This window comes from Mobula hypostoma, chromosome 6 (assembly GCF_963921235.1).
Source record: "Mobula hypostoma chromosome 6, sMobHyp1.1, whole genome shotgun sequence".
Taxonomy (NCBI): Eukaryota; Metazoa; Chordata; class Chondrichthyes; order Myliobatiformes; family Myliobatidae; genus Mobula; species Mobula hypostoma.
Window position 1 is genome coordinate 111,720,715 of NC_086102.1, and position 17,080 is coordinate 111,737,794.

General features: G+C 45.9%; 1 protein-coding gene across 8 annotated transcripts in view; it reads right to left on the minus strand.

Moving 5' to 3' along the window:
• The window catches only part of tns1b (tensin 1b), a 392,135-nt gene that overhangs the window by 113,936 nt on the left and 261,119 nt on the right, over positions 1-17,080 (minus strand). The gene's annotated exons all lie outside the window — the stretch shown is intronic.

Here is a 17,080-nt window from a genome sequence, read left to right on the forward strand (position 1 = left end):
TTAAGGACTTTACAACTCATGTTCTTGATATTTATTGCTTATTTATGTGTTATTGTTATTACTCCTTTTTTCTCTTTTCTTGTATGTGCACAGTTCGTTGTCTTGTGCATATTGGTTGTTAGTTCATCCTGTTGTGTGTGGTTTTTCACTGACTATTGTATTTCTTTGTATTTACTATGAATCCCTGCAAGAAAGTGAATCTCAGGGTTGTATATGGTAACATTGAAGTACTTTTTGATAATAAATTGGCTTTGAATTTTGAAGCTTATCCCAACATTCACAGCACACAGTGAGACTCAGAAAACCAAGGTCTTTGGCAAACTTCTGCAGATGCAAAGTGGAGAATATCCCGATCGGCTGCATCACAGCCTGATATGGAAGCACCAGTCCCCAAGTATGCAAAAGGATACAGGAAGTGATGGATACAGCCCAGTCCGCTGCGGGTAAAGTACTGAGCATATTTACGGTGCGTGGAGCACTGCCACGAGGAAGCAGCATCCAACGTCAGGGACCGCCACCATCCCCAACCATGCTCTCTTCTCACTGCTGCCATGATGACAAAGGCACAGGAGCCTCAGGATTCACACCATCAGGTTCAGGAACAGATATCACCCCTCAACCATCAGGCTCCTGAACCTCCGTGGATAACTTCACTCACCACAATTCTGAACTGATTCCACAAGCTACAGGCTCACTTTCAAGGCTCAACAACTCATGTAAACAACAGGAATTCTGCAGATGCTGGAATTTCAAGCAACACACACCAAAGTTGCTGGTGAACACAGCAGGCCAAGCAGCATCTCTAGGAAGAGGTACAGTCGACGTTTCAGGCCGAGACCCTTCGTCAGGACTAACTGAAGGAAGAGTGAGTAAGGGATTTGAAAGTTGGAGGTGGAGGGGGAGATCCAAAATGATAGGAGAAGACAGGAGAGGGAGGGATAGAGCCAAGAGCTGGACACAGATGCTGCCTGGCCTGCTGCATTCACCAGCAACTTTGATGTGGTTGCTTGAAATTCCAGCATCTGCAGAATTCCTGTTGTTTGCGTTTTTAAATTCACTACTGCGAAGCCTCTTCCGGTGATGCCTACACCGAAGAAGTTTAGATCCTCTCTTCGACGGGAGTTCAGTGAAACCATCTCTCACTGCTCCCCATCTGTAATTTCATCGGCTCTTCAACTTTTCGACCACACTTTGACTCAGACTCGCTATCACAGCCATATATCCTTTCTTGGAACGTGCCTCCGTCGCCAACTTACTCCAGTTGGCTTTAGGATCCCTTTTGCCAATCACCTGTCCAGCTCTTGGCTCCATCCCTCCCCCTCCTGTCTTTTCCTATCATTTTGTATCTCCCCCTCCCCCTCCAACTTTCAAATCCCTTACTCACTCTTCCTTCAGTTAGTCCTGACGAAGGGTCTCGGCCTGAAACGTCGACTGCACCTCCTCCTAGAGATGCTGCCTGGCCTGCTGCGTTCACCAGCAACTTTGATGTGTGTTGCTCAACAACTCATGTGCTCAGTTTTACTTTTTTTTATTTGCATAGTTTTTCTTCTTTTGCATTCAAGTTGTTTGTCAGTCTCTGTTCACGTATAGCTTTTTTTTATAAAACCCATTGTAATTTTTTACTTTCCTGTAAATGCCTGCAAGATTCTGGGTGAGACGCGAACCAGAGGTCACAGGTTAAGGGTGAAAGGTGAACGATGTAAGGGCAACCTGAGGGGGAACCTCTTCACTCAGGGGTTGGTGTGAGTGTGGAATGAGCTACCAGTGGAAGTGGCGGATGCAACATTGAAGAGGTTTGGATAAATACATGGATGGGAGGGGTATGGACGGCTATGGACTAGGTGTGGGTCAATGGGGCGGCATGGACTAGATGGGCCAAAGGGCTTCATTCTGTGCTGTAACTGTGTAACTATAACTCTATAAGAAAATTGAATTTGGAGCAGTATATTGTAACATATATATACATAGATCATAAATTTTACTTTGAACTTTGGACATCTCTCAGGAGGAGAAGCTTATAAGGTTAGCACAATATCGTGGGCTAAGGTGGCAGTACTGTGTTGTAATATTCTATATTTTATGTTCTAACTCAGCAGTATAGACAGCATCATGTGAGAAAATAGACAGTTGCAAGACCATAAAAAGGATTGTGAGGAGAGGATCATCGAGGTCTCTCTTCCACCCGTCCGAGATATATACCAGGAATGCTGTGTACACAGGGCTCTTAGTATTGTCAATGAACCCTCCCATCCCTCCAACAAACTCTTTAACGTCACGCCATCAGGCAGGAGGTATCATAGCATTAGGACAAGGACTGTTATGATGGGAAACAGCTTCCTCCCCAAGGCTGTGAGACTGCTGAACTTCCTGCGACCACCCAGGTCTCAGCACGTATGAAGAGATAGTAGCATTATACTGTTTGCTTTTTAACTTGTGTCGTAAATGCACCTTATTATTTGTTCACTTATTTATGCAATACTACTTTATGCATTGTGTGTGAGTGACATGTACAGTGTTGTGCGCCTGGGACCGGAGGAACGTTGTTTTATTTGGCGATGTACATGTCTATGGTTCAATGGTAATAAACTCGAGCTCAAACTCGAACACTGTGATGGGATGAGACACCTCTTCGGGTTTCCTGCATTTGCAGTCTCTGGTGTCACGACTCTGCACTCAGGCCTCTGCTGAAAGTTTGTAATGTCCCTGATGACTCCTGGGACATCTCAGCTTCTAACCGGTCAACAGTGGACAGGAACATTGGAAATGACACCATCAGCTGGGAGCTGATGGTCAGGAATACACGGAAACACAGCAAAGTGGCAGGTCACAGCCCAATGTTGCCTCTAAGGTGTGCACGCACACACATCTATTGCTACTAGCGCACAAAGAAATTTAAAGTGCGTATGAAAGGTTGCCGTCCACTACCTCATTGGCATATTACGTCTATTTCACGATCGTACACAATCACATTTCCTTTTCTGGGTTCTAAAGCAGACGGTGTTGACAATGTGGAGTTTGCAAAAATTTATCTGCAAATTTTGGAACTGGCTTATTTATACTGTTTTTATTGAAGAAATTATTGATTCACGATGTTGAATTCCAAAGAAGCAAAGGACATGAAGTGCAAAAGAACTGCTAGTTCATTTAAAGCGGAATAGCTTAATGGAACAGTAGAAACTGCTACACTAAAAGCTCAGGAGGCCAGGATCATGCAGCTACAAGAAATATTTATGTACAATACAGAAACTGGTGTTACCTGTGTGTATGGTTATGATGCAAAAGTTGCTGGAGAATTTACAGGTGGGAAGAAGTGGAGTGATATTTGGAAACTTAACTTTTAAAAGCATCATTTAGTAAGCAAATCACTTATGGACGGTGTGCAAAAGCTCCGGCGAGAAAATTCTTCATCACCCGCCACAGGCCTGCTACGTATGTTTTGTGAGAGTGAACGAGAGTGAAAACGGTCAAACCCAGAGGAGATCAAAGTTCTTATTGACAGTGTTTTGCCAGCTGTTAAAACAATTACCCCCTATACATAATAAAGGTCAATGTGCATATGTTGTTGTCACTGGGCAAAAAATTGCACAACTCAAGATTTTTGCACCTACTGGTTATTACAAATTAGAGGGAGCATCGACAACGAGCCACAACTCCTCCATCCCTCGCTGTCCACCACCTCCTGCCCCATCCCATGCAGCATGGAAACGGGCCATTAGGGAGAGCACAGAGGTGTAGCAGTTACAGCTCCAGCATCCCAGCTCCAATTCCTGCTGCTGTCTGTAAGGAGTTTATACGTTCTCCCCGTGACCGCGTGGGTTTCCCCCGGGTGCTCCAGTTCCTCCTACAGTCCAAAGAAGTACAGGTGAGTTGGTTAACTGGTTACATGGGTGTACTTGGGCAGCACAGGCCTGTTGGGCTGGAAGAACCTGTTACTGTGTCATATCTCAAAGTAAAAATAAAACTTTAAAATAAGACTATAAGTCATAGGAGCAGAATTAGGCCTTTTGGCCCATCAAGTCTGCTCTGCCATTCCATCATGGCTGATTTATTATCCCTCTCAACCCCCATTCTCTTACCTTCTCCCTGTAACCTTTGATGCCGTGACTAATCAATAGCCTATCAACCTCCGCATTAAATATTCTCAGTGACTTGGCCTCCACAGCCATCCGTGGCAATCAGTTCCAAAGATTCACCACCCTCTGGCTAAAGAAATACCTCCTCACCGGTGTTCTAAATGGATGTCCCTCTTTTCTGAGGTTAATCCTAGATTCCCCACCATAGGAAACATCCTCTCAACATCCACTCTATATAGGCTTTTCAATACTCAATGATGGGTCCCAAAAGTGCTCACAATACAGTCCGACTAATGCCTTATAAAGCCTCAGCATTACATCCTTGCACATATATTCTAGTCCTCTCAAAACGAATGCTAACATTGCATTTGCCTTCCTCACCACTGACTCAACCTTCAAGTTAACCTTTAGGGAATCCTGCACAAGGACTCTTAATGCACCTCTGGCTTTTTGAATTTTCTTCCTGTTTAAAAAGTAGTCTATGACTTTATTAATTTTATCAAAGTTCACGACCGTACAGCTCCCTACACTACATTCCGTTTGTCACTTCTTTGTCCAGTTTTCCAAGCTGTCCAAGTCCCTCTTTAGACTCCCTGCATCCTCAACACTAGCTGCCCCTCCACCTATCATTGTATCATCCACAAACTTGGCTACAAAGTCACCAATTCCACCATCTAACTCACTGACACATTGTATGAAAAGAAGCGGTCCCAACACGGACCCCTGTGGAACATCACTAATCACTAGCAGCTAACCAGAAAAAGCCCCCTTTATTTCCACTTTTTGCCTCCTGCCAGCCAGCCATTCTTCTATCCATATTAATACCTTTCCCGTAATACCATGGGCTCTTATCTTGTAAAGCAGTCTCATGTGCAGTACCTTGTCAAAGGCCTTCTGAAAATCCAACCTAACAGCATCCACTGACTCTCCTTTCTCTATCCTGCTTGTTATATCCTCAAAGAATTCCAACAGATTTGTCAGGCAAAATTTTCCCTTAAGGAAACCATGCTGACTTTGGCCTACTTTATAATGTGGCTCCAAGTACCCCGAAACCTCATCCTTACTAATGGCCTCCAACATTTTCCCAACCACTGAAATCAGGCTAACTGGCCTATAATATCCTTTCTTCTGCCTCCTTCCCTTCTTAAAGACTAAAGTGACATTTGCAAATCTCCAGTCCTTTGGAACCATTCCAGAATCTAGTGATTCTTGAAAAATCACTAATAATGCCTCCAGAATCTCTTCAGCTACCACTTTCAGAATCCTGGGGTGTAGTCCATCTGGTCCAGGTGATTTATCTACCTTCAGACCTTTTAGCCTCCCAAGCACCTCTCCTTAGTAACTTAGCAACTACACTCACTCCTGCCCCGTAACACTCTCAAATGTCTAGCATACTGCTAGTGTCTTACACAGTAAAGACTGATGCAAATACTCATTAAGTTCTTCAGCCAACACTTTGTTCACCATTACCAGCCCCCTGGCATCATTTCCCGGTGGTCCATTATCCACTCCCACCTCTATTTTACTCTTTATATGTCTGAAAAAACTTTTGATATCCTCTTTTATATTATTGGCTAGCTTATCATATTTAATCTTTTCCTTCCTTATGGCTTTTTAGTTGCTTTCTGATGGTTCTTAAAAGCTTCTGAATCCTCTCTAATATTTGTCATTTTAGATGCCCTCTCTTCTGTTTTTACGCTGTCTTTGACTTCCCTTGTCAGTCACGGTTGCCTCATCCTCTGTTTAGAATACTTTTACGAATTTGGGATGTACAGTATCTATACTGAGCCTCCCGAATTGCCCCCAGAAACTCCAGCCATTTCTGTTCTGTCATCACCCCTGTAACTGGCTCCTCCCAATCAACTCTGGCCAGTTCCTCTCTCATGTCTGTGTAATTCCCTTTGCCCCACCGTAATACGGATACATCTGACTTCTGCTTCTCCCTCTCAAACTGCAGGGTGAACTCTATTATATTATGATCACTCTCTCTAAAGGGTTCTTTTACCTTAAGCTCCCTAATTAAGTTTGGTTCATTACACAACTCCCAATCCAGAATAGCCTTTCTCCTAGTGGGCTCTACTATGAGCCGATCTAAAATGCCAATTCATAGGGATTATACAAATTCCTTCTCTTCCTTTCCCAAACTACCTGCACATTAAAATCCCCCGTGAGTATTATAACATTGCCCTTTTGGCATGCATTTTCTATCTCCTATTGTAGTTTAAATCCCACATCCTAGCTACTGTTTGTTCACCTGTCAGGTCAGGGTCTTTTTACCCTTGCAGTTTCTTAGCTCTACCCACAAGGATTCTACATCTTCTGATCCTAAGTCACCTCTTTCTCAGGATTTGATTTCACTTTCTACCAACAGAGCTAACCAACCCCTCTGTCTGTCCTTTCCATACAATGTGGATCCTCGGATGTTAAGCTACCAACCATCCCTGCCAACCTCTGAATGTGCTACACGATAATCTACTTTATTCCGTATACAGCGTGCATTCAAATATAACACCTTCAGTCCTGTATTCGTTGCCCTTTTCGATTTTGCCCCCATGTTACCCCTCAACTCAACTCACTCACTGTAATTTTGCCCTATCATCTGCCTGTCCTTCCTCACAGTCTCACTACGCACTGCGTCTAGTTGTATACCAGCTGTCCCATCCTCAGAGTCCGATCACTCTGGTTCCCCACCCTCTGCCAAATTAGTTTAAACCCTCTCCAGCAGCTCTAACAAACCTCTGAGCAAGGAGTTGGTCCCCTTTGGGTTCAGAGGTAACCCGTCCTTCCTGACTGCAGCCCACCAAAACATTCTGAAAGGCCCCAGGCACTTCGTAAACCTGGCATGACCTCAGCCAATCGAGTGACAGCTTGTGATGATTGCAGGCCGCCGAAAAGAGTTTTCCTGCAAAGAACTGGGCTGTGTTCACTTATTTCATGGGCTTTTCCGTTCTCTTAAGTGTTACAATCGAACCCACATCCACCACTTCTGCTGGCAGCTCATTCCACACCCTCACCACCCTCTGAGTGAAGAAGTTCCCCCTCAGGTTCCCTGTGAACATTTCACCTCTGTATGTCTAAATGTGGTAAATGCACCTGCCTCTACCTCTGGGAGCTCATTCCACATAGCTGCCACTCTCTGTGCACAAAAAAACAACCCATCAGTTTTTAAATGTTTCCCCTCTCACCTCAAACCTGTGCTTCCTGTTGTTTTACAGCTCTAGGAGAAAGATTGTGACTCCTCACCTTATCCACACTTCCCACGATTCGATAAACCTGCACGACCTTCTTTGCTCCAGGGAAAACTGCCTGTCAGGAGTTGTATGTTCTCCCTGTGACCGTGTGGGTTTCCTCCACGTGCTGCGGTTTCCTCCCACTGTCCAGCTACGTACAGGTTAGGGTTAGTCAGTTGTGGGCATGCTATATTGGCGCTGGAAGCATGGCATCTCTTGTGGGCTGCCCCCAGCACATCCTTACTGATTGGATTTGATGCCAACAGTGCACTGTATGTTTCGATGTACGTTACAAGTAAAACTGAAGTTTAATCTTTAATCCCACTTCAGCCCCATCAACTGCTCAGACCCCACAGAAACTGGATGGGAGCAAGTTATCCTGGATTCAGAAGGATTCTCAGAACATGGAACAGTATAGGCCCTTCAGCCTACAATGTTGTGCTGACATTTTAACCTACTCCAAGATCCATCTAACCCATCCCTCCCACATAACCCTCCACTTTCCCTTCATCTGGGTCCCTTAAAAGTCCCGAATGTATCTGCCACTACCAGCACACTCACCACTCTCTGTGTAAAAGACCCAACTCTGATCTTCTCCCTTCCCCTTCTTGCACTCATCTTAAAATTATGCTCCCTGGTATTAACCCCTTACGCCCTGGGAAAAAAACTCAAGCCGCCCGCTCCGTCTTTGCCTTTTATCATGTTGTACACCTCCGTCAAGTCACCTTTCATCCTCCCTTGCTCCAGTGGACAGGAGAGGGGAGTGCCTGTCAGCACAGCTGGTCCTACCCCCTCCCACAAGCAAAACATACCGCCTTCAATACTCGCTGATTCCGGGAAAATAACACAACTGAAGAGCTAAGCAAATCCAGAGTTGAGGAGCAGGAGGATCGCACAGAACCCGGACCCTACCTCCCAGATGTCCAATTAATCTCTTCCAAAAGCAGGGAGCTTCCAGTCCAGGTGAGAGCTGTCAGCGCTGGAAGAGAGGAGAGGAGCACAAATTCGAAATGCAGAGAGAGAAAGAGAGGGGGACAGAGAGCGAGAGAGGGAGAGAGAGGGAGAGAGGGAGAAAGAGAGAGAGAGAGAGAAAGAAAGGGAGGGAGGGTGAGAGAGGGGCTCAGAATGTAGGCAGAGCTCAGAGGGAGAGAAAGGGAGGAGGTGAGAGGCAGAGAGAGGGAGAGAGACAATGGAGCTCAGAAAGTGATCAGAATTTGATGGAAGACGAGAGAGAGAGAGAGAGAATGAGGCTCAGAAAGTGATCAGACAGTGGAAGACTGGAGAGAGAGAGAGCTGGAAAGAGAGAGGGAGAGAGAGAGAATTTCAAAAAGTGGACAGAGCTCAGAGGAAGACTGGAGAGAGAGAGAGAGAGAGAGAGTGAGAGAAAGAGCAGGAATGTTGTTTGCACAGAATACGTGTGTGAGTGGGAAGTGTGCGTCTGGTGACTGTAAGAACAGTCTCCACCTGGTGTGCACTTATCATCTTCCAGCTATGTGCTCAGGGAGGTGACATCAGTTCCCAGAGAGTCAGCAGAGGAGCAGAAGCCGCTGAGGGGAAAATTACTATTTTCCAATCTCCAAACACATACCACAGTCATGGAAAGATCCCAACAATCGACAGACTCGTATTTTCCAGCTGCTCCGACCAACAACCAAAACAGAGCTGATTTTTTTTAAAAACTTAAATGTTTCTAGGCAGTCGTCATGAATCATAGTTCTGGAATTTTATCTGAGGATGTAAGTGCTGGAACAAAGGAAACAGAATGTTCAGCACCCACTGTCGACACTAACTGCACGTAACGAGACACAGGCTCCCCGGAGTGAGGAAATACCCGACCAACTTATCAGGGCGGAAGTAAGGACAGAGGGGGTGTTAACCCCTAACCCAAAGGGAAGCACTCAGGGAATATATCCCCGGGGTGGGTTAGTAGCGTGGTTGATGGCATGGTGGCCTGGTGGCATAGTGGCATAACAACACCAGCAACCGCCAATCGGGTTCAATTCCCGCCGCTGTCTGTAAGGAGTTTGTACGTTCTCCCCGTGACCGCGTGGGTTTTCTCTGGGTGCCCTGGTTTCCTCCCACACTCCAAAGACAAACGGGCCAGAGCTAGTGAGCCGCACATGCCACGGAAGCATGGCCACGCTTACGAGCTGCCCCAGCACGTCCTCGGACTGCGTCGGTCATTGACGCAAGTGACACGTTTCACCGCACGTTTCAACGTTTCCATTATATGTGACAAATAAAGCTAACCTCACTTTAAAAAATCTCTCTCTCTCTCTCTCTTATCTCTCTCCTTGAGCAAGACACAGGTGTCCAATCCCTCCCTGTCTGTGTAACTCAGTCCATTCCCCACCCCCCCACCCCATCTTTCAGCCCTTACCTTGCTCCCTCACGATGAGCTCCCAACCCCCAACGCCATCTCACTCGCTGTGATGTGTTGGACAGGTGTCCTGTGCCCAGGGTCGACGTAGAGGTCTGGGTACTTAGTCCTCTGCCTGATTTCTGCGGCTATTCTTGTGTTAGTTTGCTAACGTAATCGTGAACTTCAGTCACCAAACACAGGACACACACACACACACTACTGGCCAATACCAGAGGGCATAACTTCAAGGTGATTGAAGGAAAGAATTAGGAGATCAGCGGCGGGCGTGCAGAACACCCTGACAGATATAGAGTAGACAGATACATTAGGGACAACTACATAAGAAAGGCTGTGTAGGACGGAGGGTTAGATTGATTTTGGAGTGGGTTAAAGGGTTGGTACTGTGTTGCACTGTTCCATGTTCCAGAATGGGAATAGGCAAAAAGAACTGCGCCTGGTGAGCCTGCAAACTGCAGTCGAAGCAGGAAGTTTTGAGAAAGGCACTAGCAGGACAGAGGCGAGGGTGGCAGACTGCCTCCATCATCGATTCAACTTCAAGTTTATTGTCATCTGGCTGTACGTGTATACAACCAAACGAAACAACGTTCCTCCAGAGCACTGTGCACCCACCAAACATATACCACACACAGCGCATGAAACAAAATATCCCATAAATAAGTTAACAAAATATAATTCAAAATGCATGCAGTGCACAGCGCAGGTAAACAGTAAACAGCTCGCTGTCCTAGTGACGAGACCTCGATGGTGGCAGGGTATTCATTAGTCTCACAGCCTGAGGGAAGAAGCTGTTACCCAGTCTGGCCGTCCTAGTCCTGATGCTCCTGTACCTCCTTCCGGACGTAGTGAGTGAAAGAGATTGTGGAATGAGTGGTAGAGATCCTCAAACATACTTTGGGCCCTTCATCTACGACGTTCCCGGTAGGGCAGCGTCGTGGTTAACACAACGCTTTACAGCACCAGTCACCCAGGTTCGATTCCCATCGCTGTCTGTCTATGTTCTCCCTGTGACTGTGAGGGTTTCCTCCGGGTGCTCTGGTTTCCTCCTACAGTCTAAAGGCGTAGCGGCAAGTAGGTCACTGTAAATTGTCCTGTTAAATCGGGGGGGGTTGCTCGGCAGTGCAGTTTTTAGAGACCTGTTCTGCTCTGTATCTCAATAAATAAATGTCACAAATAGAGGGGAGGTAGACCCTGCTGATCCTCACAGTGATTTTTACTGTCATCCCCACAAACCACTTTCCTGCCCCAGTGCGAGGAACAGTCATTCTTATGTATTGTGCTGTAAATCAACAAATGTCATCACATATGTCAGCGGTGTTCAACCCAATTCTGATCCTGTTTTTTGCCAGTTTTCATCTCCCAGACACAACACTGATACGATGTTGGATGTCCCACCATGGGTCCAACACTCACCCCCCCACCCAACAGCAGCACGGTCTTGTCTAAAAAAGGACAGGCTGGCATAGAGGAGGTTCTCAAGATAGATCCCGGGAAAGGGTTAATGTAGGAGGAGCACTTGATGGCTCTGGGCCTGTACAAGAATGAGGGGGGATTTTATTGAAACATCAACTACTGAAAGGCCTAGATGGAGTGGATGTGAAGAGGATGTTTCCTGCAGTGGGAGAGTCTAGGACCAGAGGGTCCTAGACTATCAGAATACAAGGACGTCCCTTTAGAATGGAGAGGAGGAGGAAGTTATTTAGCCGAAGGTGATTAATCTCTGGAATTCGTTACTACAGATGGTTATAGAGGCAAGTCATTGGGTATATTTAAAGTGGAGATTGACAGATTCTTGATTAGGAAGGGTGTCAAAGGGTACTGGGAGAAGGCAGAAGAGCGTGATTGAGAGGAATGATAAATTGGCCATGATCGGATGGCGGAGCAGACTCAATGGGCTGAATGGCCTAATTCTGCTCCTTTGTCTTTCAGTCTTATTGCCACTTCATCTGAGGGTGTCAAACCTCGGGGTTCAACCCCTGTTTGTCTAAAGTGACTCAGCGGACCGGCAGTGAGAGGAAAAGTAATTGCTTGGGTAAAAATACACGTCCCCTTTTACAGCAGAGGTGGACTGTGTGCTGGTACATTTTTAGGCATAACAGAGCCCCAGTCTCCCTGCAAATTGGGCTGACTTTGGTTGGGAGTGTAAAAGAGATTCAGGGGTCACATGGGACCTTTTATTAAAGCTAGTCGGTGGAAATGATCGAATCCCCAATCAGGGCGATGACCTCACATTGGCCAGTCCCCGGTTGTAAAATAAGACTTGGACACAGGCCAGACTGCAACATGACTCAAACAGAGTGGTATTAAATAGCACATACTGAAGGTATTACACAAGGGGCTGCTTAAATCTACTACAGATGTCAGACTAGGACTGGGATCCACTCCATTCATCCCAGGCCTTCATCAGCCCCAGGTCTTATATAACTGCATGTTTTATTTTCTTTCACTTTACCTGGGGGTAAACGGGGTGTGTAGGGAGGGTGAAGGGGCATGGGGCTTGCCATGACCTTTCTGGGGCAGCTCACTCGCCCTTGGTCCCCACCGGACACTTGGCTCTCACCTGCGGCTCCAGGTAGCTGCTTGTACGTGACGGCGGCCACTCACCCCGGCACGCCGCTTCGACAGGCAGTCTAACCCTGGTGAGACAGGGGCACGCCTGTCCTGGCACGTGAAGTCAGCTCTGGTGGACTGGGCGGATGAGATCTACAGCGAGATCTAACCGCCAGGAAGGCGGTACTGCAACGCTCCGTGGAGAGCGAAGAGCATGACGAGCCACAGAGGTCACGGTCATCCGCTGCGACCAAGGAAGTCCCCAGTTATGACAACTACTTGTACCACTGGACCCAGTCGTCTGAGGTCGACGGAATGGAACGGCATTTTCATTTTAAAAACTCTCTCGCACAGGTTTCGTCTTATCGTTGGATATGACAGACAACCACCACTTTACCTTCCCTTTTACTTTATCCTCACTCTTCCAAACTGTGGAACTGTGAAACTACTATTTATTGTAAAAGTACACTTCAACCCATCCCACTGACCGCAGGGTTGCCCTATCACCTGCCTGTCCTTCCTCATAGTCTCACTATACACTGAAGTTACTTGAGGTAGTAACAGGGGACAAAGAAAAATTAGATTAACTTAATGGGTACTTTGCAACTGTTCATCACTGTGGAAGACACTAGCAGTGTTCCAGAGGTCCTTGAGTATCAGAGAATAGGAGTGAGAGCCATTGCTATTACAAAAGGAAAATGTGGGAGGCAAACTCAAAGGTCTTAAGGTGGATAAGTCACTGGGACCAGGTAGACTACACCCCAAAGTCCTGAAAGAGGTTGCTGAAGAGATAACGGATGCATTGGTCATGATCTTTCAAGAATCACTTGATCCTGGCATGGTCCCAGAGGGCTGGAAGATTGCAAATGTCACTCCACTCTTTAAGAAGGGAGGAAGGCAACAGAAAGGAAATTATAGGCCAGTTAGCCTAACCTCAGTGGCTGGGAAAGTGTTGGAGTCTATTATTAAGGATGAGGTTTTGAGGTACTTGGAGACTAATGATAAAATAAGTCAAAGTCAGCATGGTCTCCGTAAAGGGAAATCTTGCCTGACAAATCGTTTAGAGTTCTTTGAGGAAGTAACAAGCAGGGTGGACAATGGAGAGACAGTGGAAGCCATTTACTTGGATTTTCAGAAGGCGTTTGATAAAGTGCTACACATGAAGCTGCTTAACAAGATAAAATCCTAAGGCATTACAGGAAAAATACTGGCATGGATAGAGGAATGGTTGACAGGCAGGAGGCAGAGAGTGAGAATAAAGGGGGCCTTTTTGGGTTGGCTGCCAGTGACTAGTGGTGTTCCTCAGGAGTCAGTATTGGGACCACTACTTTTCACATTGTTTGTCAATGATTTGGATAATGGAATTGATGGCTTTGTGGCAAAGTTTGTGGATGATATGAAGATAAGCGGAGGGGTAGGTAGTGCTGAGGAAGCAATGCGATTGCAGCAGGACTTAGACGAATTGGAAGAATGGGCAAAAAAGTGGCAGATGGAATACAGTGTTGGGAAATGTATGATAATGCATTTTTGTAAAAGAAACAATAGTGTGGACTATTACCTAAATGGGGAGAAGGTTCAAACATCAGAGGTGCAGAGAGACTTGGGAGTTCTCGTGCAAGACTCCCAGAAGGTTAATTTACAGGCTGAGTCTGTGGTAAAGAAGGCAAATACAATGTTGGCATTTATTTCAATGGGAATAGAATATAAAAGCAAGGAGGTAGTGCTGAGACTTTATAAGACACTAGTCAGGCCGCACTTGGAGTATAGACGACAGTGTTGGGCCCATATCTCAGAAAGGATATGTTGTCATTGGAGAGAGTCCAGAGGAGGTTCACGAGGATTATTCCAGGAATGAAGGGGTTAACATATGAGGAGCGTTTGGCAGCTTTGGGCCTGAACTCACTGGAATTTAGAAGAGTGCCGGGGGTGGGGGAAGGATCTCATTGAACCCGAACGAATTTTGAAAGTACTGGATAGGGTGGATGTGGAGATGATGGTTCCTATGGTAGGGGTATCCAGAACTAGAGGGCACAGCCTCAAAATTGAGGGGAGACCCTTTAGAACAGAGGTAGGAGGAATTTTTTTTAGCCAGAGAGTAGTGGATCACCACAGATTGCGGTGGAGGCCAAATCTGTGGGTATATTTTAGGCGGAAGTTGATCATTTCCTGATTGGTCAGGGCATCAAAGGATATGGCGAGAAGGCAGGTGTATGGAGTTGAGTGGGATCTGGGATCAACCATGATGGAATGGTGGAGCAGACTCAATGGGCCGAATGGCCTAATTCTGCTCCTATGTCTTATGATAACCAAACTGCTAATGAAAAGATGTGCTGGAATTGGAGATAGTCCAGTAAGATGTTGGTGAGGCATAATTTGGAGTATTGTTTGCAGTTTTGGTCACCTACCTACAGGAAAGATATCAATAAGACTGAAAGAGTGCAGAGAAAATTTACAAGGACGTTGCCAGCACTTGAGGACCTGAGTTATAGGGAAATTTTCAATAGGCTAGGATGTTATTCCCTGGAATAACGGCGAATGTGGAGGGGATTTGACAGAGGTACACAAAATTATGAGGGGTGTAGAAAGGGTAAATGCAAGCAGGCTAGAACGAGAGGTCACGGGTTAGCACTTCGCAAAGTTTGGTGAAGTCCATGGGCGGGATGGGAAGGAAATGCAGGGCGATGGTCCAGGTACAGGTCGAAGGATTAGGGCAGATTAACTGTTTGGTACAAACTGGATGGGCCGAAGGGCACGTTTCTGTGCTGAAATGCTCTTATGACTCTGCAATTTTCTGCTTGATGTGTGGTTCCTCCATGGATCTGTGAGCCAGAACACATCGCACTGGCATTGGAGGTTTCAGACCAGCATCTGACTAAGTCTGTGCTCCCACTCAAGACACTTCCACACCAGTCCCATTTATATCTTCCTTCCACATTCCCCTTCAACTCACCACAGAATCCACCACTCATAATACCATAATAAAATCATAAGACCAGCAGACATAGGGGCAGAAAGGGGCCATTTGGCCCATCGAGTCAGGTCTGCCATTCCATCATAGCTGATTTATCCTGTTCTCCTGCCTTCTCCCCATAAGCTTTGACGCCTTTATTAATCAAGAGCATATCAACCTTTACTTTAAATGTAATCAGAATCAGAATCAGGTTTAATATGACTGGCATATGTCATGAAATTTATTGTTTTGCGGCAGCAGTACATTGAAATACATAATGCAAAAACTATAAATCACAATAAGAAATCTGTTTACAAAATTAAAGTAAATAGGTAGTAAAAAATAGAGAAAAAAAGAAAAAAAAACAGTGAGGTAGTGTAGATGGGTTAATTGTCCATTCAGAAATCTGATGGCGATGGGAAAGAAGCTGCTCATAAAATTAGACTAGATTAGGTTAGACTAGATTCAACTTTATTGTCATTGTGCCGAGTACAGATACAAAGCCAATGAAATGCATTTAGCATCTGACCAGAAATGCAAAGAATAGTGTTATTTACAAAATAACTGTGAATAAAAAGTAAGTGCTACAGCACACAAATATAAAAGTACTGAGACAGTACAATATGGGTGCAATACTGCTTAGCGCTGTGATGTGAGGTTCAGCAGGGTCACAGCCTCAGGGAAGAAGCTCTCCCTGTGCCTGCTGGTGTGGGAGCGGAGGCTCCTGGAGCGCCTACCGGATGGGAGGAGAGTAAAAAGTCCATGGTTAGGGTAAGATGCATCCTTGATAATGCTTTTCGCCCTGACCAGGCAGCGTTTATGGTAGATGTTCTCAATGGTGGACAATTGGGTGCCGATAATCGAGAACGAGAGAAAATCTGCAGACTCTGGAAAACCTTCAGCAGGTCCCAAAGGTTTCAGCCCGCAACATCAACTGTACTCTTTTCTTAGATGCTGCCTGGCCTGCTGAGTTCCTCCAGCATTTTGTGTGTGTTGCCCTGTTCCTAAAATGTTGAGTTTGTGCCATCAGGCTCCTGAACCTTCTCCTTGATGACAGCAACGAGAAGAGAGCATGTCCTAAGCAATTTAGCCAATGACTTTGCTTCCACAGCCACTTGTGGTAATGAATTACACCACCCTCTGGCTAAGGAAATCCCTCTTCATCTCCGTTCTAAAGGCATGTCCTTGTACTCTGTGCCCTCTGGTGCTAGACTCCCCCTACAATTGGCAACATCCTCTCCAGGTCCACTCTATCTAGGCCTTTCAGTATTCGATAGGTTTTAATGAGATTCCCCCTCATTCTTCTAAACTCCAATGTGTACAGGCCTAGAGCCATTAAATGCTCCTCATATAACATATATACACACAATACTGTGCAAATGTCTGAGGGCACGGATGATGAGGCATAGATAGAGTGGGCAGCCAAAGACCTTCTCCAGGTGATTGGGGGAATGCTTAGGGGGGTAGAACGTGGAACATAGAACAGTACAGTACAGCACAGCACAGGAACAGGCCCTTTGGCCCTCAATGTTGTACAGTACCAATTAGATTAGTAATCAAATGGCTAACTAATCTCTTCTGCCTACACAATGTCCATATCCTTCCATTTTTTTCACATCTCTTAAAGGTTTCTAATGTCTCTGCCTCTACCACCACCCCAGGCAGTGTGTTACAGGAATCCAGCACTCCTTGTGTAAAGAAATTGCCCTCACATCTCCTTTGATATTACCCCTGCCCACCTTCAGTGCATGCACTCGTGGTTATAGACAATCTTGAAAACCTCTAGTCAGATTTCCCAGAGAAAACAAACCAAGTTTGTTCAACCTCTTGTTTTAGCCCATGCCCTCTAAACCAGGCAGCATCCAGGTAAACGTCTTCTGCACCCTCTCCAAAGCCT